Raw genomic sequence first — 23,466 nt, forward strand, 5'->3', positions numbered from 1 at the left:
CGCTCATACATACGTTCTGCCTATGAGTGCATCTCAACTCTCCCACCCGTCGAAATACCTGCTATGCTGATAAATTAACGTCTCCCTCTCTCATCGTTATGGCTCCAAACAATTCTAGAATCTCCCTTTCTGCCCATTCTTTTCAATTACGTCACCCCAGCACTCTCCCTTCCTATTGGCCCCGAGTCTACGACTTCCTGTTCCTTCTTGCCTTAATCTGTAAGGAGACTACAGTACCCAGAATCCATGTGTACATTTTATGATACAATCCGTAAAAACTGTAAAAATATAAATATCGTGGATGGTATATCATTGCATGCCATTGTTGTCCATACAAATTGTTGTTTTCAGCCCCATGCGATGAACTTTGGTTGTTGTTCCGAATGTTTAAATCACTATGTGTTAATCTTTTTCTTCTTTTGTAATGTCAATCTTCATTGAGGGTGCAGACCCTGGGTAGGGCTTTTAGTTACGACAATTGTTTATGATGAGGGAATGCACACCTTTCTTTATAAACTTCATTGTTCATCTCCACATTTTTTGTCATTCCTTTGACGCGATTGCGTGCAGATAGACTAATAGGCATGTCCTACTGCCACGTAGTTACAAAAACATTAGTGATGAGGGACTTCATAGCCCCTGAGTCAAATGCACATCTCTGTGCCGCTATTTAGCGTGCACCATATATTCCAAATCCTTTCATCCTTAATCCTCATTAATCCAATATTTGACCATATTTTACTTGATTAATTTCAGTTTCTATTATTCTCCAATGATTTCACGATCCAACATTCGGGATTAAATGCCAATTTTCAAGTTTCTAATATTCAAACAGGGCCCATCCGGTGCCTCTTAGAAAGAATACGAGTGATGCAAAAAGTCCATCGCAAGCAGTGTTTATTATTGCATAAAAAAGAACCCAATGCATTTCGGGCCATCGTGTGCCCTTCGTCGGGGGTCACTACAAATAAATCACAGAAATGAATACATTATTACCACTTGTTTCACAACATAAACCACAATACAATGTTAATTTGCAAGAGTGATAACCCTACGTTATCACTTTGTTAAAACAAACATGACTCCAGGCTACGTAATCCCACCGAGTCTCCCTCTAAGTTGATTAAGTCATTGCGCACCGTGCCTTCATGCTCAAGGTGTGAACCCAACATTCCCTGCTATTAATTAATGCAAATACTCCTAGTTGTTCTCCGTTTTCTCACCCACTGTGCACATAAAGTTACTTGCTTTATTTGAAGGAGATCCCTGTTTTTATCAGATATATGAGTTTATATGAATTACTCAACTTGTGCTCTAGTGTGTTTTTTTCAATTTAGTATACAGCCATTCTTAACTACAAAACGCTCATACATACGTTCTACCTATGAGTGCATCTCAACTCTCCCACCCGTCGACATACCTGCTATGCTGATAAATTAACGTCTCCCTCTCTCATCGTTATGGCTCCAAATAATTCTAGAGTCTCCCTTTCTGTCCATTCTTTTCAATTATGTCACCCCAGCACTCTCCCTTCCTATTGGCCCCGAGTCTACGACTTCCTGTTCCTTCTTACCTTAATCTGTAAGGAGACTACAGTACCCAGAATCCATGTGTACATTTTATGATACAATCCGTAAAAACTGTAAAAATATAAATATCGTGGTTTGTATATCATTGCATGCCATTGCTGTCCATACAAATAGTTGTTTTCAACCCCATGCGATGAACTTTGGTTGTTGTTACGAATGTTTAAATCACTAAGTGTTAATCTTTTTCTTCTTTCGTAATGTCAATCTTCATTGAGGGTGCAGACCCTGGGTAGGGCTTTTAGTTACGACAATTGATAATGATGAGGGAATGCACACCTTTCTTTATAAACTTCATTGTTCATCTCCATATTTTTTGTCATTCCTTAGACGCGATTGCGTGCAGATAGACTAATAGGCATGCCCTACTGCCACGTAGTTACAAAACCTTAGTGATGAGGGACTTCATAGCCCCTAAGTCAAATGCATAGCTCTGTGCCGCTATTTAGCGTGCACTAATTATTCCAAATCCTTTCATCCTTAATCCTCATTAATCCAATATTTGACCATATTTTACTCCATTAATTTCAGTTTCTATTATTCTCCAATGATTTCACAATCCAACATTCGGGATTAAGTGCCAATTTTCAAGTTTCTAATATTCAAACAGGGCCCATCCGGTGCCTCTTAGAAAGAATACGAGTGATGCAAAAAGTCCATCGCAAGCAGTGTTTATTATTCCATAAAAAAGAACCCAATGCATTTCGGGCCATGGTGTGCCCTTCGTCGGGGGTCACTACAAGTAAATCACAGAAATAAATATATTATTACCACTTGTTTCACAAAATAAACCACAATACAATGTTAATTTGCAAGAGTTATAACCCTACGTTATCACTTTGTTAAAACAAACATGACCCCAGGCTTCGTAATCCCACCGAGTCTCCCTCTAAGTTGATTAAGTCATTGCGCACCGTGCCTTCATGCTCAAGGTGTGAACCCAACATTCCCTGCTATTAATTAATGCAAATACTCCTAGTTGTTCTCCGTTTTCTCACCCACTGTGCCCATAAAGTTACTTGCATTATTTGAAGGAGATCCCTGTTTTTATCAGATATATGAGTTTATATGAATTACTCAACTTGTGCTGTACTGCGTTTTTTTCAATTTAGTAAACAGCCATTCCTAACTACAAAACGCTCATACATACGTTCTGCCTATGAGTGCATCTCAACTCTCCCACCCGTCGAAATACCTGCTATGCTGATAAATTAACGTCTCCCTCTCTCATCGTTATGGCTCCAAACAATTCTAGAATCTCCCTTTCTGCCCATTCTTTTCAATTACGTCACCCCAGCACTCTCCCTTCCTATTGGCCCCGAGTCTACGACTTCCTGTTCCTTCTTGCCTTAATCTGTAAGGAGACTACAGTACCCAGAATCCATGTGTACATTTTATGATACAATCCGTAAAAACTGTAAAAATATAAATATCGTGGATGGTATATCATTGCATGCCATTGTTGTCCATACAAATTGTTGTTTTCAGCCCCATGCGATGAACTTTGGTTGTTGTTCCGAATGTTTAAATCACTATGTGTTAATCTTTTTCTTCTTTTGTAATGTCAATCTTCATTGAGGGTGCAGACCCTGGGTAGGGCTTTTAGTTACGACAATTGTTTATGATGAGGGAATGCACACCTTTCTTTATAAACTTCATTGTTCATCTCCACATTTTTTGTCATTCCTTTGACGCGATTGCGTGCAGATAGACTAATAGGCATGTCCTACTGCCACGTAGTTACAAAAACATTAGTGATGAGGGACTTCATAGCCCCTGAGTCAAATGCACATCTCTGTGCCGCTATTTAGCGTGCACCATATATTCCAAATCCTTTCATCCTTAATCCTCATTAATCCAATATTTGACCATATTTTACTTGATTAATTTCAGTTTCTATTATTCTCCAATGATTTCACGATCCAACATTCGGGATTAAATGCCAATTTTCAAGTTTCTAATATTCAAACAGGGCCCATCCGGTGCCTCTTAGAAAGAATACGAGTGATGCAAAAAGTCCATCGCAAGCAGTGTTTATTATTGCATAAAAAAGAACCCAATGCATTTCGGGCCATCGTGTGCCCTTCGTCGGGGGTCACTACAAATAAATCACAGAAATGAATACATTATTACCACTTGTTTCACAACATAAACCACAATACAATGTTAATTTGCAAGAGTGATAACCCTACGTTATCACTTTGTTAAAACAAACATGACTCCAGGCTACGTAATCCCACCGAGTCTCCCTCTAAGTTGATTAAGTCATTGCGCACCGTGCCTTCATGCTCAAGGTGTGAACCCAACATTCCCTGCTATTAATTAATGCAAATACTCCTAGTTGTTCTCCGTTTTCTCACCCACTGTGCACATAAAGTTACTTGCTTTATTTGAAGGAGATCCCTGTTTTTATCAGATATATGAGTTTATATGAATTACTCAACTTGTGCTCTAGTGTGTTTTTTTCAATTTAGTATACAGCCATTCTTAACTACAAAACGCTCATACATACGTTCTACCTATGAGTGCATCTCAACTCTCCCACCCGTCGACATACCTGCTATGCTGATAAATTAACGTCTCCCTCTCTCATCGTTATGGCTCCAAATAATTCTAGAGTCTCCCTTTCTGTCCATTCTTTTCAATTATGTCACCCCAGCACTCTCCCTTCCTATTGGCCCCGAGTCTACGACTTCCTGTTCCTTCTTACCTTAATCTGTAAGGAGACTACAGTACCCAGAATCCATGTGTACATTTTATGATACAATCCGTAAAAACTGTAAAAATATAAATATCGTGGTTTGTATATCATTGCATGCCATTGCTGTCCATACAAATAGTTGTTTTCAACCCCATGCGATGAACTTTGGTTGTTGTTACGAATGTTTAAATCACTAGGGGCCAGATGTAGGTAGCCCTTTACCGATCGGAAACGGCCGAAAATACCGATTTTCGGCCGTTTCCGATCGGTAAAGGGCTAGGGAGATGTAGGTGCACATATTCGGTAATTTTACCGAATCGTTAATATTACCGAATCGGTAAATTTACCGATTCGGTAATATTTAACGAATCGGTATAATTATTACCGATTCGGTAATATTTACCGATTCGGTAAAATTACCGAATATGCTATGTGGGTAGCCAATTTTACATTGGCAAATGGCTTACAGAATCGGTATTTTACCATGGAATACAAATCCATGGTAAAATACCGATTCCTGTGTACATGCACATCTGTGCATGTACACATGTGCCATGTGACAGACAGACGTGCCCTTAGGGCATGTCTGTGTGCCACATTGCACACATGCCCGTTTTGGGGGTGCTAGAGGGTGTCAAAGTGACACCCCCTGCACCCTTGACAAAATCGGTATTTACCGAATCGTTGAATACCGATTCGGTATTTGAATTGAATCCTATGGGCTTCAAAGGCCCATAGGATTCAATAGCAAATACCGATTCGGTATTTACCGAATCGGTAAATACCGAATTTTAAGGATTCGGAAAAGAATCCAGATGTTGGGACCTACATCCCATTTACCGATTTTGAAATACCGAATCGGTAAAATTCGGTATTTCAAAATCGGTAAATGGGATTTACCTACATCGGGCCCTAGGTGTTAATCTTTTTCTTCTTTCGTAATGTCAATCTTCATTGAGGGTGCAGACCCTGGGTAGGGCTTTTAGTTACGACAATTGATAATGATGAGGGAATGCACACCTTTCTTTATAAACTTCATTGTTCATCTCCATATTTTTTGTCATTCCTTAGACGCGATTGCGTGCAGATAGACTAATAGGCATGCCCTACTGCCACGTAGTTACAAAACCTTAGTGATGAGGGACTTCATAGCCCCTAAGTCAAATGCATAGCTCTGTGCCGCTATTTAGCGTGCACTAATTATTCCAAATCCTTTCATCCTTAATCCTCATTAATCCAATATTTGACCATATTTTACTCCATTAATTTCAGTTTCTATTATTCTCCAATGATTTCACAATCCAACATTCGGGATTAAGTGCCAATTTTCAAGTTTCTAATATTCAAACAGGGCCCATCCGGTGCCTCTTAGAAAGAATACGAGTGATGCAAAAAGTCCATCGCAAGCAGTGTTTATTATTCCATAAAAAAGAACCCAATGCATTTCGGGCCATGGTGTGCCCTTCGTCGGGGGTCACTACAAGTAAATCACAGAAATAAATATATTATTACCACTTGTTTCACAAAATAAACCACAATACAATGTTAATTTGCAAGAGTTATAACCCTACGTTATCACTTTGTTAAAACAAACATGACCCCAGGCTTCGTAATCCCACCGAGTCTCCCTCTAAGTTGATTAAGTCATTGCGCACCGTGCCTTCATGCTCAAGGTGTGAACCCAACATTCCCTGCTATTAATTAATGCAAATACTCCTAGTTGTTCTCCGTTTTCTCACCCACTGTGCACATAAAGTTACTTGCATTATTTGAAGGAGATCCCTGTTTTTATCAGATATATGAGTTTATATGAATTACTCAACTTGTGCTGTACTGCGTTTTTTTCAATTTAGTAAACAGCCATTCCTAACTACAAAACGCTCATACATACGTTCTGCCTATGAGTGCATCTCAACTCTCCCACCCGTCGAAATACCTGCTATGCTGATAAATTAACGTCTCCCTCTCTCATCGTTATGGCTCCAAACAATTCTAGAATCTCCCTTTCTGCCCATTCTTTTCAATTACGTCACCCCAGCACTCTCCCTTCCTATTGGCCCCGAGTCTACGACTTCCTGTTCCTTCTTGCCTTAATCTGTAAGGAGACTACAGTACCCAGAATCCATGTGTACATTTTATGATACAATCCGTAAAAACTGTAAAAATATAAATATCGTGGATGGTATATCATTGCATGCCATTGTTGTCCATACAAATTGTTGTTTTCAGCCCCATGCGATGAACTTTGGTTGTTGTTCCGAATGTTTAAATCACTATGTGTTAATCTTTTTCTTCTTTTGTAATGTCAATCTTCATTGAGGGTGCAGACCCTGGGTAGGGCTTTTAGTTACGACAATTGTTTATGATGAGGGAATGCACACCTTTCTTTATAAACTTCATTGTTCATCTCCACATTTTTTGTCATTCCTTTGACGCGATTGCGTGCAGATAGACTAATAGGCATGTCCTACTGCCACGTAGTTACAAAAACATTAGTGATGAGGGACTTCATAGCCCCTGAGTCAAATGCACATCTCTGTGCCGCTATTTAGCGTGCACCATATATTCCAAATCCTTTCATCCTTAATCCTCATTAATCCAATATTTGACCATATTTTACTTGATTAATTTCAGTTTCTATTATTCTCCAATGATTTCACGATCCAACATTCGGGATTAAATGCCAATTTTCAAGTTTCTAATATTCAAACAGGGCCCATCCGGTGCCTCTTAGAAAGAATACGAGTGATGCAAAAAGTCCATCGCAAGCAGTGTTTATTATTGCATAAAAAAGAACCCAATGCATTTCGGGCCATGGTGTGCCCTTCGTCGGGGGTCACTACAAGTAAATCACAGAAATAAATATATTATTACCACTTGTTTCACAACATAAACCACAATACAATGTTAATTTGCAAGAGTTATAACCCTACGTTATCACTTTGTTAAAACAAACATGACCCGAGGCTAAGTAATCCCACCGAGTCTCCCTCTAAATTGATTAAGTCATCACGCACCGTGCCTTCATGCTCAAGATGTGAACCCAACATTCCCTGCTATTGATTAATGCAAATACTCCTAGTTGTTCTCCGTTTTCTCACCCACTGTGCACATAAAGTTACTTGCATTATTTGAAGGAGATCCCTGTTTTTATCAGATATATGAGTTTATATGAATTACTCAACTCGTGCTGTACTGCGTTTTTTTCAATTTAGTAAACAGCCATTCCTAACTACAAAACGCTCATACATACGTTCTGCCTATGAGTGCATCTCAACTCTCCCACCCGTCGAAATACCTGCTATGCTGATAAATTAACGTCTCCCTCTCTCATCGTTATGGCTCCAAACAATTCTAGAATCTCCCTTTCTGCCCATTCTTTTCAATTACGTCGCCCCAGCACTCTCCCTTCCTATTGGCCCCGAGTCTACGACTTCCTGTTCCTTCTTGCCTTAATCTGTAAGGAGACTACAGTACCCAGAATCCATGTGTACATTTTATGATACAATCCGTAAAAACTGTAAAAATATAAATATCGTGGATGGTATATCATTGCATGCCATTGTTGTCCATACAAATTGTTGTTTTCAGCCCCATGCGATGAACTTTGGTTGTTGTTCCGAATGTTTAAATCACTATGTGTTAATCTTTTTCTTCTTTTGTAATGTCAATCTTCATTGAGGGTGCAGACCCTGGGTAGGGCTTTTAGTTACGACAATTGTTTATGATGAGGGAATGCACACCTTTCTTTATAAACTTCATTGTTCATCTCCACATTTTTTGTCATTCCTTTGACGCGATTGCGTGCAGATAGACTAATAGGCATGTCCTACTGCCACGTAGTTACAAAAACATTAGTGATGAGGGACTTCATAGCCCCTGAGTCAAATGCACATCTCTGTGCCGCTATTTAGCGTGCACCATATATTCCAAATCCTTTCATCCTTAATCCTCATTAATCCAATATTTGACCATATTTTACTTGATTAATTTCAGTTTCTATTATTCTCCAATGATTTCACGATCCAACATTCGGGATTAAATGCCAATTTTCAAGTTTCTAATATTCAAACAGGACCCATCCGGTGCCTCTTAGAAAGAATACGAGTGATGCAAAAAGTCCATCGCAAGCAGTGTTTATTATTGCATAAAAAAGAACCCAATGCATTTCGGGCCATCGTGTGCCCTTCGTCGGGGGTCACTACAAATAAATCACAGAAATGAATACATTATTACCACTTGTTTCACAACATAAACCACAATACAATGTTAATTTGCAAGAGTGATAACCCTACGTTATCACTTTGTTAAAACAAACATGACTCCAGGCTACGTAATCCCACCGAGTCTCCCTCTAAGTTGATTAAGTCATTGCGCACCGTGCCTTCATGCTCAAGGTGTGAACCCAACATTCCCTGCTATTAATTAATGCAAATACTCCTAGTTGTTCTCCGTTTTCTCACCCACTGTGCACATAAAGTTACTTGCTTTATTTGAAGGAGATCCCTGTTTTTATCAGATATATGAGTTTATATGAATTACTCAACTTGTGCTCTAGTGTGTTTTTTTCAATTTAGTATACAGCCATTCTTAACTACAAAACGCTCATACATACGTTCTACCTATGAGTGCATCTCAACTCTCCCACCCGTCGACATACCTGCTATGCTGATAAATTAACGTCTCCCTCTCTCATCGTTATGGCTCCAAATAATTCTAGAGTCTCCCTTTCTGTCCATTCTTTTCAATTATGTCACCCCAGCACTCTCCCTTCCTATTGGCCCCGAGTCTACGACTTCCTGTTCCTTCTTACCTTAATCTGTAAGGAGACTACAGTACCCAGAATCCATGTGTACATTTTATGATACAATCCGTAAAAACTGTAAAAATATAAATATCGTGGTTTGTATATCATTGCATGCCATTGCTGTCCATACAAATAGTTGTTTTCAACCCCATGCGATGAACTTTGGTTGTTGTTACGAATGTTTAAATCACTATGTGTTAATCTTTTTCTTCTTTCGTAATGTCAATCTTCATTGAGGGTGCAGACCCTGGGTAGGGCTTTTAGTTACGACAATTGATAATGATGAGGGAATGCACACCTTTCTTTATAAACTTCATTGTTCATCTCCATATTTTTTGTCATTCCTTAGACGCGATTGCGTGCAGATAGACTAATAGGCATGCCCTACTGCCACGTAGTTACAAAACCTTAGTGATGAGGGACTTCATAGCCCCTAAGTCAAATGCATAGCTCTGTGCCGCTATTTAGCGTGCACTAATTATTCCAAATCCTTTCATCCTTAATCCTCATTAATCCAATATTTGACCATATTTTACTCCATTAATTTCAGTTTCTATTATTCTGCAATGATTTCACAATCCAACATTCGGGATTAAGTGCCAATTTTCAAGTTTCTAATATTCAAACAGGGCCCATCCGGTGCCTCTTAGAAAGAATACGAGTGATGCAAAAAGTCCATCGCAAGCAGTGTTTATTATTCCATAAAAAAGAACCCAATGCATTTCGGGCCATGGTGTGCCCTTCGTCGGGGGTCACTACAAGTAAATCACAGAAATAAATATATTATTACCACTTGTTTCACAAAATAAACCACAATACAATGTTAATTTGCAAGAGTTATAACCCTACGTTATCACTTTGTTAAAACAAACATGACCCCAGGCTTCGTAATCCCACCGAGTCTCCCTCTAAGTTGATTAAGTCATTGCGCACCGTGCCTTCATGCTCAAGGTGTGAACCCAACATTCCCTGCTATTAATTAATGCAAATACTCCTAGTTGTTCTCCGTTTTCTCACCCACTGTGCACATAAAGTTACTTGCATTATTTGAAGGAGATCCCTGTTTTTATCAGATATATGAGTTTATATGAATTACTCAACTTGTGCTGTACTGCGTTTTTTTCAATTTAGTAAACAGCCATTCCTAACTACAAAACGCTCATACATACGTTCTGCCTATGAGTGCATCTCAACTCTCCCACCCGTCGAAATACCTGCTATGCTGATAAATTAACGTCTCCCTCTCTCATCGTTATGGCTCCAAACAATTCTAGAATCTCCCTTTCTGCCCATTCTTTTCAATTACGTCACCCCAGCACTCTCCCTTCCTATTGGCCCCGAGTCTACGACTTCCTGTTCCTTCTTGCCTTAATCTGTAAGGAGACTACAGTACCCAGAATCCATGTGTACATTTTATGATACAATCCGTAAAAATTGTAAAAATATAAATATCGTGGATGGTATATCATTGCATGCCATTGTTGTCCATACAAATTGTTGTTTTCAGCCCCATGCGATGAACTTTGGTTGTTGTTCCGAATGTTTAAATCACTATGTGTTAATCTTTTTCTTCTTTTGTAATGTCAATCTTCATTGAGGGTGCAGACCCTGGGTAGGGCTTTTAGTTACGACAATTGTTTATGATGAGGGAATGCACACCTTTCTTTATAAACTTCATTGTTCATCTCCACATTTTTTGTCATTCCTTTGACGCGATTGCGTGCAGATAGACTAATAGGCATGTCCTACTGCCACGTAGTTACAAAAACATTAGTGATGAGGGACTTCATAGCCCCTGAGTCAAATGCACATCTCTGTGCCGCTATTTAGCGTGCACCATATATTCCAAATCCTTTCATCCTTAATCCTCATTAATCCAATATTTGACCATATTTTACTTGATTAATTTCAGTTTCTATTATTCTCCAATGATTTCACGATCCAACATTCGGGATTAAATGCCAATTTTCAAGTTTCTAATATTCAAACAGGGCCCATCCGGTGCCTCTTAGAAAGAATACGAGTGATGCAAAAAGTCCATCGCAAGCAGTGTTTATTATTGCATAAAAAAGAACCCAATGCATTTCGGGCCATCGTGTGCCCTTCGTCGGGGGTCACTACAAATAAATCACAGAAATGAATACATTATTACCACTTGTTTCACAACATAAACCACAATACAATGTTAATTTGCAAGAGTGATAACCCTACGTTATCACTTTGTTAAAACAAACATGACTCCAGGCTACGTAATCCCACCGAGTCTCCCTCTAAGTTGATTAAGTCATTGCGCACCGTGCCTTCATGCTCAAGGTGTGAACCCAACATTCCCTGCTATTAATTAATGCAAATACTCCTAGTTGTTCTCCGTTTTCTCACCCACTGTGCACATAAAGTTACTTGCTTTATTTGAAGGAGATCCCTGTTTTTATCAGATATATGAGTTTATATGAATTACTCAACTTGTGCTCTAGTGTGTTTTTTTCAATTTAGTATACAGCCATTCTTAACTACAAAACGCTCATACATACGTTCTACCTATGAGTGCATCTCAACTCTCCCACCCGTCGACATACCTGCTATGCTGATAAATTAACGTCTCCCTCTCTCATCGTTATGGCTACAAATAATTCTAGAGTCTCCCTTTCTGTCCATTCTTTTCAATTATGTCACCCCAGCACTCTCCCTTCCTATTGGCCCCGAGTCTACGACTTCCTGTTCCTTCTTACCTTAATCTGTAAGGAGACTACAGTACCCAGAATCCATGTGTACATTTTATGATACAATCCGTAAAAACTGTAAAAATATAAATATCGTGGTTTGTATATCATTGCATGCCATTGCTGTCCATGCAAATAGTTGTTTTCAACCCCATGCGATGAACTTTGGTTGTTGTTACGAATGTTTAAATCACTATGTGTTAATCTTTTTCTTCTTTCGTAATGTCAATCTTCATTGAGGGTGCAGACCCTGGGTAGGGCTTTTAGTTACGACAATTGATAATGATGAGGGAATGCACACCTTTCTTTATAAACTTCATTGTTCATCTCCATATTTTTTGTCATTCCTTAGACGCGATTGCGTGCAGATAGACTAATAGGCATGCCCTACTGCCACGTAGTTACAAAACCTTAGTGATGAGGGACTTCGTAGCCCCTAAGTCAAATGCATAGCTCTGTGCCGCTATTTAGCGTGCACTAATTATTCCAAATCCTTTCATCCTTAATCCTCATTAATCCAATATTTGACCATATTTTACTCCATTAATTTCAGTTTCTATTATTCTCCAATGATTTCACAATCCAACATTCGGGATTAAGTGCCAATTTTCAAGTTTCTAATATTCAAACAGGGCCCATCCGGTGCCTCTTAGAAAGAATACGAGTGATGCAAAAAGTCCATCGCAAGCAGTGTTTATTATTCCATAAAAAAGAACCCAATGCATTTCGGGCCATGGTGTGCCTTTCGTCGGGGGTCACTACAAGTAAATCACAGAAATAAATATATTATTACCACTTGTTTCACAACATAAACCACAATACAATGTTAATTTGCAAGAGTTATAACCCTACGTTATCACTTTGTTAAAACAAACATGACCCGAGGCTAAGTAATCCCACCGAGTCTCCCTCTAAATTGATTAAGTCATCACGCACCGTGCCTTCATGCTCAAGATGTGAACCCAACATTCCCTGCTATTGATTAATGCAAATACTCCTAGTTGTTCTCCGTTTTCTCACCCACTGTGCACATAAAGTTACTTGCATTATTTGAAGGAGATCCCTGTTTTTATCAGATATATGAGTTTATATGAATTACTCAACTCGTGCTGTACTGCGTTTTTTTCAATTTAGTAAACAGCCATTCCTAACTACAAAACGCTCATACATACGTTCTGCCTATGAGTGCATCTCAACTCTCCCACCCGTCGAAATACCTGCTATGCTGATAAATTAACGTCTCCCTCTCTCATCGTTATGGCTCCAAACAATTCTAGAATCTCCCTTTCTGCCCATTCTTTTCAATTACGTCGCCCCAGCACTCTCCCTTCCTATTGGCCCCGAGTCTACGACTTCCTGTTCCTTCTTGCCTTAATCTGTAAGGAGACTACAGTACCCAGAATCCATGTGTACATTTTATGATACAATCCGTAAAAACTGTAAAAATATAAATATCGTGGATGGTATATCATTGCATGCCATTGTTGTCCATACAAATTGTTGTTTTCAGCCCCATGCGATGAACTTTGGTTGTTGTTCCGAATGTTTAAATCACTATGTGTTAATCTTTTTCTTCTTTTGTAATGTCAATCTTCATTGAGGGTGCAGACCCTGGGTAGGGCTTTTAGTTACGACAATTGTTTATGATGAGGGAATGCACACCTTTCTTTATAAACTTCATTGTTCATCTCCACATTTTTTGTCATTCCTTTGACGCGATTGCGTGCAGATAGACTAATAGGCATGTCCTACTGCCACGTAGTTACAAAAACATTAGTGATGAGTGACTTCATAGCCCCTGAGTCAAATGCACATCTCTGTGCCGCTATTTAGCGTGCACCATATATTCCAAATCCTTTCATCCTTAATCCTCATTAATCCAATATTTGACCATATTTTACTTGATTAATTTCAGTTTCTATTATTCTCCAATGATTTCACGATCCAACATTCGGGATTAAATGCCAATTTTCAAGTTTCTAATATTCAAACAGGACCCATCCGGTGCCTCTTAGAAAGAATACGAGTGATGCAAAAAGTCCATCGCAAGCAGTGTTTATTATTGCATAAAAAAGAACCCAATGCATTTCGGGCCATCGTGTGCCCTTCGTCGGGGGTCACTACAAATAAATCACAGAAATGAATACATTATTACCACTTGTTTCACAACATAAACCACAATACAATGTTAATTTGCAAGAGTGATAACCCTACGTTATCACTTTGTTAAAACAAACATGACTCCAGGCTACGTAATCCCACCGAGTCTCCCTCTAAGTTGATTAAGTCATTGCGCACCGTGCCTTCATGCTCAAGGTGTGAACCCAACATTCCCTGCTATTAATTAATGCAAATACTCCTAGTTGTTCTCCGTTTTCTCACCCACTGTGCACATAAAGTTACTTGCTTTATTTGAAGGAGATCCCTGTTTTTATCAGATATATGAGTTTATATGAATTACTCAACTTGTGCTCTAGTGTGTTTTTTTCAATTTAGTATACAGCCATTCTTAACTACAAAACGCTCATACATACGTTCTACCTATGAGTGCATCTCAACTCTCCCACCCGTCGACATACCTGCTATGCTGATAAATTAACGTCTCCCTCTCTCATCGTTATGGCTCCAAATAATTCTAGAGTCTCCCTTTCTGTCCATTCTTTTCAATTATGTCACCCCAGCACTCTCCCTTCCTATTGGCCCCGAGTCTACGACTTCCTGTTCCTTCTTACCTTAATCTGTAAGGAGACTACAGTACCCAGAATCCATGTGTACATTTTATGATACAATCCGTAAAAACTGTAAAAATATAAATATCGTGGTTTGTATATCATTGCATGCCATTGCTGTCCATACAAATAGTTGTTTTCAACCCCATGCGATGAACTTTGGTTGTTGTTACGAATGTTTAAATCACTATGTGTTAATCTTTTTCTTCTTTCGTAATGTCAATCTTCATTGAGGGTGCAGACCCTGGGTAGGGCTTTTAGTTACGACAATTGATAATGATGAGGGAATGCACACCTTTCTTTATAAACTTCATTGTTCATCTCCATATTTTTTGTCATTCCTTAGACGCGATTGCGTGCAGATAGACTAATAGGCATGCCCTACTGCCACGTAGTTACAAAACCTTAGTGATGAGGGACTTCATAGCCCCTAAGTCAAATGCATAGCTCTGTGCCGCTATTTAGCGTGCACTAATTATTCCAAATCCTTTCATCCTTAATCCTCATTAATCCAATATTTGACCATATTTTACTCCATTAATTTCAGTTTCTATTATTCTCCAATGATTTCACAATCCAACATTCGGGATTAAGTGCCAATTTTCAAGTTTCTAATATTCAAACAGGGCCCATCCGGTGCCTCTTAGAAAGAATACGAGTGATGCAAAAAGTCCATCGCAAGCAGTGTTTATTATTCCATAAAAAAGAACCCAATGCATTTCGGGCCATGGTGTGCCCTTCGTCGGGGGTCACTACAAGTAAATCACAGAAATAAATATATTATTACCACTTGTTTCACAAAATAAACCACAATACAATGTTAATTTGCAAGAGTTATAACCCTACGTTATCACTTTGTTAAAACAAACATGACCCCAGGCTTCGTAATCCCACCGAGTCTCCCTCTAAGTTGATTAAGTCATTGCGCACCGTGCCTTCATGCTCAAGGTGTGAACCCAACATTCCCTGCTATTAATTAATGCAAATACTCCTAGTTGTTCTCCGTTTTCTCACCCACTGTGCACATAAAGTTACTTGCATTATTTGAAGGAGATCCCTGTTTTTATCAGATATATGAGTTTATATGAATTACTCAACTTGTGCTGTACTGCGTTTTTTTCAATTTAGTAAACAGCCATTCCTAACTACAAAACGCTCATACATACGTTCTGCCTATGAGTGCATCTCAACTCTCCCACCCGTCGAAATACCTGCTATGCTGATAAATTAACGTCTCCCTCTCTCATCGTTATGGCTCCAAACAATTCTAGAATCTCCCTTTCTGCCCATTCTTTTCAATTACGTCACCCCAGCACTCTCCCTTCCTATTGGCCCCGAGTCTACGACTTCCTGTTCCTTCTTGCCTTAATCTGTAAGGAGACTACAGTACCCAGAATCCATGTGTACATTTTATGATACAATCCGTAAAAATTGTAAAAATATAAATATCGTGGATGGTATATCATTGCATGCCATTGTTGTCCATACAAATTGTTGTTTTCAGCCCCATGCGATGAACTTTGGTTGTTGTTCCGAATGTTTAAATCACTATGTGTTAATCTTTTTCTTCTTTTGTAATGTCAATCTTCATTGAGGGTGCAGACCCTGGGTAGGGCTTTTAGTTACGACAATTGTTTATGATGAGGGAATGCACACCTTTCTTTATAAACTTCATTGTTCATCTCCACATTTTTTGTCATTCCTTTGACGCGATTGCGTGCAGATAGACTAATAGGCATGTCCTACTGCCACGTAGTTACAAAAACATTAGTGATGAGGGACTTCATAGCCCCTAAATCAAATGCACAGCTCTGTGCCGCTATTTAGCGTGCACTATATATTCCAAATCCTTTCATCCTTAATCCTCATTAATCCAATATTTGACCATATTTTACTCCATTAATTTCAGTTTCCATTATTCTCCAATGATTTCACGATCCAACATTCGGGATTAAATGCCAATTTTCGAATTTCTAATATTCAAACAGGGCCCATCCGGTCCCTCTTAGAAAGAATACGAGTGATGCAAAAACTCCATGGCAAGCAGTGTTTATTATTGCATAAAAAAGAACCCAATGCATTTCGGGCCATCGTGTGCCCTTCGTCGGGGGTCACTACAAATAAATCACAGAAATAAATACATTATTACCACTTGTTTCACAACATAAACCACAAGACAATGTTAATTTGCAAGAGTTATAACCCTACGTTATCACTTTGTTAAAACAAACATGACCGCAGGCTACGTAATCCCACGAGTCTCCCTCTAAGTTGATTAAGTCATTGCGCACCGCACCTTCATGCTTAAGGTGTGAACCCAACATTCCCTGCTATTAATTAATGCAAATACTCCTAGTTGTTCTCCGTTTTCTTACCTACTGTGCACATAAAGTTACTTGCATTATTTGAAGGAGATCCCTGTTTTTATTAGATATATGAGTTTATATGAATTACTCAACTTGTGCTGTACTGTGTTTTTTTCAATTTAGTAAACAGCCATTACTAACTAAAAAACGCTCATACATACGTTCTACCCATGAGTGCATCTCAACTCTCCCACCCGTCGACATACCTGCTATGCTGATAAATTAGCGTCTCCCTCTCTCATCGTTATGGCTCCAAACAATTCTAGAGTCTCCCTTTCCGCCCATTCTTTTCAATTACGTCACCCCAGCACTCTCCCTTCCTATTGGCCCGAGTCTACGACTTCCTGTTCCTTCTTGCCTTCATCTGTAAGGAGACTACAGTACCCAGAATCCATGTGTACATTTTATGATACAATCCGTAAAAACTGTAAAAATATAAATATCGTGGATGGTATATCATTGCATGCCATTGTTGTCCATACAAATTGTTGTTTTCAGCCCCATGCGATGAACTTTGGTTGTTTTTCCGAATGTTTAAATCACTATGTGTTAATCTTTTTCTTCTTTTGTAATGTCAATCTTCATTGAGGGTGCAGACCCTGGGTAGGGCTTTTAGTTACGACAATTGTTTATGATGAGGGAATGCACACCTTTCTTTATAAACTTCATTGTTCATCTCCACATTTTTTGTCATTCCTTTGACGCGATTGCGTGCAGATAGACTAATAGGCATGTCCTACTGCCACGTAGTTACAAAAACATTAGTGATGAGGGACTTCATAGCCCCTGAGTCAAATGCACATCTCTGTGCCGCTATTTAGCGTGCACCATATATTCCAAATCCTTTCATCCTTAATCCTCATTAATCCAATATTTGACCATATTTTACTTGATTAATTTCAGTTTCTATTATTCTCCAATGATTTCACGATCCAACATTCGGGATTAAATGCCAATTTTCAAGTTTCTAATATTCAAACAGGGCCCATCCGGTGCCTCTTAGAAAGAATACGAGTGATGCAAAAAGTCCATCGCAAGCAGTGTTTATTATTGCATAAAAAAGAACCCAATGCATTTCGGGCCATCGTGTGCCCTTCGTCGGGGGTCACTACAAATAAATCACAGAAATGAATACATTATTACCACTTGTTTCACAACATAAACCACAATACAATGTTAATTTGCAAGAGTTATAACCCTAACTTATCCCTTTGTTAAAACAAACATGACCCGAGGCTACGTAATCCCACCGAGTATCCCTCTAAGTTGATTAAGTCATCGCGCACCGTTTGAATATTAGAAACTTGAAAATTGGCATTTAATCCCGAATGTTGGATAGTGAAATCATTGGAGAATAATAGAAACTGAAATTAATGGAGTAAAATATGGTCAAATATTGGATTAATGAGGATTAAGGATGAAAGGATTTGAAATTTATGTGGGCATGAAATGAAAAAAAGGGAATTGGGGGATCCTTGTGACTAATGGTTAAGAACTTGGGAGTCATATGATTCAGTAACGGGCAGCAGACAAACTAGGCAGGCAGAATCCTGACCCCTCGCAGTATCTAGCTATAACTACAGAAAAGTCTAAAAAGAATCAGGGAAATGATGATGAGGAAGCTTCAAAGAAAACAGACACTGATAGTGATTCAGAGGATGATATTTTAGATGCTTTGTTGTCCTCAGGCCCAACTCCATATTTGTTTCGCCAACGAATGCAGATAGTGTTGCAACCACTAGTGCTAGGGCGGCTACAGCCCCAGTTGATCCAAGCTTGATTCAGATTGAAAGGCCACTTCCAATTATTCCTACACTTATTAAAGTAACCCCTTCTTTAATGGCTCCAGGGGTAATGCTTCAATTGTCACTGTTCTTGCCCCAGTATCATGAGTTGTGACAAAACAGACATTGACAGTGCTGATTGATACTGCACCAATAAACATTGTTTGAATCACTGCTTTTCAAGGGGTGGGCTCACTGTGCCACTGGATTCAAGCTAGCCTAACTGATGAGGGGTTTTGCCCCGAAACAGGTCAAGGATGCTTGTTTCCGGTCTAGGTAGAACCTGGCTTGGCAGTTCGGTCTAGACTGTTCCCATGAGGCACAGGGTCAAGACTGATTTACATATGGCTTGAACTAAACTGCGGTGGCATGGTGAGCAAATAAACAATTAATTTAACCCAGATGTACTGACTGGGATGAATGTTTAATTTGCTCTGCATTCCGTCCATCATCTGTTTGTCTTTTGCTTCCTTAGACAATGCTTGCTGAAAAAGGGGTTTAAGAACTAATCACATAGAGGGAATGTTGGATAATACAAGGTGTTGGGTTTCAAGCTGGAGGTCAAATGGCACAAGGTGGAGTTCGTGTTTCACAGGACAGAGGTCGGAGCGTTTCGGTTGATAAATGTTCGAGTAAAACATTTCCAGCGTTAAAGAAAACAAATCCTTTTCATTATTGTAACAAGCTTGGTCATTGGAAGAGAGATTGTAGTCAGAACCCAAATCGAGTGAGTAGTGAGGGTCAAATGCTTCTGGTAAATCAAGGCAAATGCAAAATGTTACAATTAAAGTACCTGCCAAAAGAATGCAGATGTCCGTGCAATCACAAAGTTGTATGATGTAAGTTCTGCAACCCCCGATGGCCCACAGAATATGAGAGAACTCAGATTCAAAATGAATCAGGTGCCCAGAGGTAGTTTAATTCCATTCCAAAATAGAACCCATTTCAACAATTTCCCCTGTTGGAAAATGAGAGTTTAGATTCTGACAATTCCCAATGATGGTGCATGGGGGTTGAGGAAGATTTGGCGCATTCTAAGAGGTAGACCAGAGTGGACCATTTGTAAAAGGAGAGGTTAATGGCCACCGAGTGTAATTACTTTTTGACACAGGAGCTACCCATTCTACAGTTAGAATAGCCGAAGTCCCAGACCAACCCCTGTAATGAAGGGCAATCCAAGTTCTAGGTGTCACAAGTAAGCTAATTACAAATCTTGTTTCAAAGAAAGTGCCTATAAAAATATGTTACTTTGAAGAAGACCATCATATTGTGATATGTGATTCAACTCCTGTAGATCTGTTAGGAAGGGAACTATTGTGCAAGTTAAATTGCACCGTTTAGAGCACACCGGATGATGTTGAATTCCAAACATATGATGAGGATATTGAATTTAAAATGGCCAGACAAGAAAATGTTATAGGGTTATGTCCTATGAGAATGATGGAGGATTTACCTAAATGTTTGAGAGAGACAGTGGGAGCAGAACTATGGGAATTTTTCAGGGAAACACATCTGACTAATTTAAAATGTAGAACCAGTCCGAATTGCAATAAAGCCAAATGCAGTGTTCTGAAAAATACCTATATATAATCTAACACCAGAGACCGTGGCTGGAGTATGGCCAGGGATTGAAAACATGATAAAACAAGGGATGCTGAAAGAGATTGTTGTAGGTCCTTGCAATTCGCCCATTATGGGTTTACAGAAACCCAATGGTAAATACCGGATTATACAGGACCTTTGAAAGATTAACAGCATCATTATTCCATGATGTCTCTTGACACAGACTCCAGAAAAAATAGTGTTTCAGATTTCATAACCTGCAGAATGGTTTACCATTGTGGATCTTTGTCAGGCCTTCTTTTCTATTCCCTTGCATGAAGACAGCCAGTATCTGTTTCCATTTCCGGCTCGGGATAAAGTTTTGGCATGGTGCGGAGTTCCACATGGTATACTGAAAGTCCATTGATCTTTAGTCAGATCTTTAAAAAGTATCTTGAGATTCTGCAGATGCCTTATAATCCAGTTCTTGTCCCTTACATTGATTACCTAGTTGTGGCATCAACTATGCAGTAAGCTGATAAACAGGACACAATTACTCTTTTAAATCATCCAGCCGAGAACGGACACCTGGTGTCCCAGAGCAAATTGCAATACTGTAAAAAAGAAGTTGTATATTTGAGACATCTCACTAAGAAGGAAATCTGACAGGTGTCAAAGGAAAGAATATAGATGTTTCTCAAAATGAACCCTCCTAGAACAAAGAAAGAGGTCATAATGTTCTTGGGAACGATTGGCTACTGTAGACTGTGGATACCCAACTTTTTCCTAAGTAGCCAAGCCTTTACTGAGACTGACACACAAGGATGGGCCTGATCTGCTTCCATGAGGCAACACTTGCTTGACATCTTTGCTAGAGCTGATGGAATGTCTTTGTGGTGTCCCTGCACTAGGAATGGCAGATTACATTAAGATGTTCACATTGTTTTGCAGTGTGAGGGAGGGCTGCGCACTTTCAGTGCTTACTCAGATGTTTGGAGACTTGTGGCATCATTTTCAACAACACTTTACCCTGGTGCCACAGGACTGCCTGGCTGCCTTAAAACGGTTGTGACAGTTGGTGTCAGTATTGAGAGAAGTGAGAGCATAGTGATGTGACATCCTCTTACAGTCATGGTCCAGCACTCGAGATTCTGCTGACCCATATCAAAACACAGTTTTTAACAAACAGTAGACTTACAAAGTATAAAAGACAAATACTTACATGGGAACGTTGTTTTAAATGTTCTCTGACACTAAATCCAGCAACATCATTACCATTGCCTGCGAATGAGGATTAAATTGAACATGACTGCATAGATGTTACCAATTTATGCACCAAGCCAAGGATAGACATTAAAGATGATCTTTTGGAAGAGCCCAATTATGTAATCTTTGTGGATAGCTCATGTCTAAGAGACAATTAAGGAACTTTAGGAGCAGCTTATGCAATTTGCACAATCTAAGAAGTGGTAGAGGCCTGCTGGCTTCAAGGTGTTACTTCTACAAAAGTGGCAGAATTGATTGCTCTTGCAAGAGCTTGTCTTTCAGCTCAATTGTGATTGACTATATTTACAGATAGTCAGTATGGATTTGGTGTGGCCTTTGGACAGTTGTGGTCACACAAGAGATTCATGGAACCATCAGGTTCCCCCATTAGAAACAGGTTTTATGAAATGAGTCTAAGTATGGGTGAATTTTGCGAATCAGCGGTCCGCGAATTAGCGAGAAATCGCAAAAAAGTCCGCGAATCGCGGATTTCCCCGCAAAATCCCGGATTTTTTTGAGATTTGCACCATACTTAACTGGAGTACTTTCTACTAGCTAATCAGTAAGTGCTACCTCGTTGTGTAAATGTATAGTGCTTTTCCGGTACTACAGCTGCGTAGGGCCAGAAGAGTTGCCTCCAGTGACCATGTAGGTGTAACTTTGCCATCGCACCGAAGGGTGCCCGGGTCCCTTGAGTGAGATGTTCATCATAGTGTGTAAGGGCGGGAAGACGATGCACACCGCTAGTGTGTGGGGGGTACAAACGGGGGGGGGCTTCTTTGCGAGTTCACATGCCTCTTGTGTGTATAAAAGGTCAGGCACAGATCAGAGCAGCAGATGAGGCGAAAGAAGCTACTGGTTACAGGAACTGCACGGGGATTGCACTTGTGAAAGTCAAGGATGCAAAGACCTCCATCAAGCATCATAGCTAATTTTCGAGGGTAGATATGGGGAGAAAGCACAACTGCCCAGCCTCGACAAAATGCACATTTGTTTTGGGCTGATTAACTTTGCCATCGCGCCGAAGGGCGCCGGAGTCCCTTGAGTGAGCTGTCCATCATAGTGGGTAAAGGGCGGGAAGATGGTGCACACCGCTAGTGTGTCGGGGGGTAAACAGGGGGGCTTCTTTGCGAGTTCACATGCCTCTTGTGTTTATAAAAGGTCAGGCACAGATCAGAGCAGCAGATGAGGAGAAAGAAGCTACTGGTTACAGGAACTGCACGGGGATTGCACTCGTGAAAGTCAAGGATGCAAAGGCCTCCATCAAGCATCATACCTAATTTTTGACTGTAGATATGGGGAGAAAGCAAAGCACACCTGCCCAGCCTCGACAAAACGCACATTTGTTTTGGGCTGATTAACTTTGTCATTGCGCTGAAGGGCCCCGGGGTCCCTCGAGTGAGCTGTCCATCATAGTGGGTAAAGGGCAGGAAAACGGTGCACACCGCTAGTGTGTGGGGGGAAAAACGGGGGGGCTTCTTTGCGAGTTCACATGCCTCTTGTGTGTATAAAAGGTCAGGCACAGATCAGAGCAGCAGATGAGGAGATAGAAGCTACTGGTTACAGGAACTGCACGGGGATTGCACTTGTGAAAGTCAAGGATGCAAAGGCCTCCATCAAGCATCATAGCTAATTTTCGACTGTAGATATGGGGAGAAAGCAAAGCACACCTGCCCAGCCTCGACAAAACGCACATTTGTTTTGGGCTGATTAACTTTGCCATCGCGCTGAAGGGCGCCGGGGTCCCTCGAGTGAGCTGTCCATTAAAGTGGGTAAAGGGCGGGAAGACGGTGCACACGGCTAGTGTGCGGGGGGGCTTCTTTGCGAGTGCACATGCCTCTTGTGTGCATAAAAGGTCAGGCACAGATCAGAGCAGCAGATGAGGAGAAAGAAGCTACTGGTTACAGGAACTGCATGGGGATTGCACTCGTGAAAGTCAAGGATGCAAAGGCCTCCATCAAGCAT

Source organism: Lissotriton vulgaris, chromosome 3_1 (genome assembly GCF_964263255.1).
Source record: "Lissotriton vulgaris chromosome 3_1, aLisVul1.2, whole genome shotgun sequence".
Taxonomy (NCBI): domain Eukaryota; kingdom Metazoa; phylum Chordata; class Amphibia; order Caudata; family Salamandridae; genus Lissotriton; species Lissotriton vulgaris.